The sequence below is a fragment of the Aotus nancymaae genome, unplaced genomic scaffold (assembly GCF_030222135.1).
Source record: "Aotus nancymaae isolate 86718 unplaced genomic scaffold, 86718_ANA_hifiasm-v0.15.2.pri h1tg000009l, whole genome shotgun sequence".
Lineage (NCBI taxonomy): Eukaryota > Metazoa > Chordata > Mammalia > Primates > Aotidae > Aotus > Aotus nancymaae.
Genome location: NW_026988420.1, coordinates 6,084,827 through 6,086,991, shown reverse-complemented (window position 1 = coordinate 6,086,991; position 2,165 = coordinate 6,084,827).

The following is a 2,165-nucleotide window of genomic DNA, read 5'->3' as shown; positions in this document are numbered from 1 at the left end:
TCTACCGTATTTATCTCCAGAATTAATTTTTTCCCATGAAGTTTGCAATACATAAGCCTAATAAAGCCAAAGTTACTTTTTACCTTTGCCCATATTTAATAAATAATGGTGAAACATATATGAGATAAGAATAATTTAATTTTTTAAAAGCACTGACTTGAGACCATCCTGGTCAACATGGTGAAACCCCGTCTCCACTGAAAAATACAAAAAATTGACTGGGCGCGGTGACGCGTGCCTGTAACCTCAGCTACTCAGGAGGCTGAGGCAGGAGAATTGCCTGAACCCAGGAGGCGGAGGTTGCCGTGAGGCAAGATCGCGCCATTGCACTCCAGCCTGGATAACAAGAGCGAAACTCCGTCTCAAAAAATAAATAAATAAATAAATAAATAAATAAAATAAAGCACTGACTTCAATTAAAAGGTAATGTTTATTTGGTCAGATTGTTGCTTACTCTGAGGATGGCAAACCCAAAATTTGATCATTTAAAAAATTCTAAAAGGAAAACAAAAACAAATGAAACTGACCGGATGTCTAGAAGTGAACAGATTTTATTCGAATATCCAGTTAGATACGAAAGTCTGGAGTGATGTGAGATTCTGGGAATGAGCCTGATCCGGGTGATGCTGGCAGGGATGGTTGTGCAGCCAAGGAGCTGCTGGACAGCGTGGGACTCAGCCCTCCCTGCCCACGGCCTCAGTGACCTGGCTACATCACCGTGAGTGTCCTTAGCTGTCAAATTAGAAAGACAGTCCCCAGTGTGAGCACTGGATGAGGTGGCGTTTGTATAATGCTGAGCAGAAAGCCTGGCAGATGGAATCTGCTGCACAAAAACCCTATGACCCTAAATTGTTCCTCTATTTAGGTAATTACTGCTTCCTACCTAACTGTTCAACTATTTCACATTCAATGTCAGCCTTCTAAAGGTAGGGCCTGTGTCAGATTCATTTCGGTGCCATCTACATCTCCTGGTAGATGAAATATTCTAGGAATATTTGTTGAATGAATATATGAAGGGACGACTACATACAAGTGCTGATGAAATATTTTTACTGTGTTTGGTCAGCACTTTGTAGGATGTGGTGTTGTCTGGTGCTGACCAACACAGATGTATAAACGGAACATAGAATCTGAACATCTCGTATATAACTTGGAACAGCCTTGGGTGGTCGCAGATCAAGTTTTACATTGTCTCAAATTAGAATCGGGGCAAATGTTGAAATAACCAATGAGTGTTGTGTCCCAAATGATGAATTCCTAACTTCTGTGGAATGGATACTTCAACAAATGGATTCTTTTTTATATTTTATTGACTGAAATGCTGATTACATGTAGTTTCTTAGAGTGCTTTTTATTAACCCAAAGGAGAAACTCGGGTTAAAGTAAATTTAGGCCTTACTTAAATGTCATCCAGATCGCATTTTCTTTAATGGAAGTAGCTGCTATGATAGCATCCCAGATAGCTTCCTCCGTGTAGCTCAAAGTTGTCATGGAGGTGTGTGACACGGTGCAGCCTCACAGGCTCCCCATTCATAATCACCTTGTGTACAGTCAGAATCACTGAGTCCGTCTTCTCATTATTTCCCTGAGTTTATGTTAAGAGCTAGAAGTTACTAAGGGACTTTTTTTTTTTTTTTTTTTTTTGCATTTTAGGTTTTGGGGTACATGTGAAGAACATGCAAGATTGTTGTATAGGTGCATACGTGGCAGTGTGATTTGCTGCCTTCCTCCCCCTCACCTATATACTTCTCCCCATGCTATCTCTCCCCAACTCCCCACCTCCCACTGTCCCTCCCCTATTTTCCCCTAACAGACCCCATGTGTAGTGCTCCCCTCCCTGTGTCCGTGTGTTCTCATTGTTCAACACCCGCCTATGAGTGAGAACATGCGGTGCTTGATTTTGTGTTCTTGTGTCAGTTTGCTGAGAATGATGGTTTCCAGGTTCATCCATGTCGATAAGGGACTTTTTTTTTTGTATCAGTAAGAGTGTAAATAACGTGTCTCAAGTGATGCTGAGAAGGTATATCTGAACTCAGAAAGAAACGAATTCACTGCAACTCCTTCAAAGGAGGGAAAGATGAGCATCTTACTATTTTTGGTCAGATCCCGCCTTTGCCAAATCTTGGCAGTGAGCATCTGGCCTGTAGTGGGGAAGACAAGGTCTG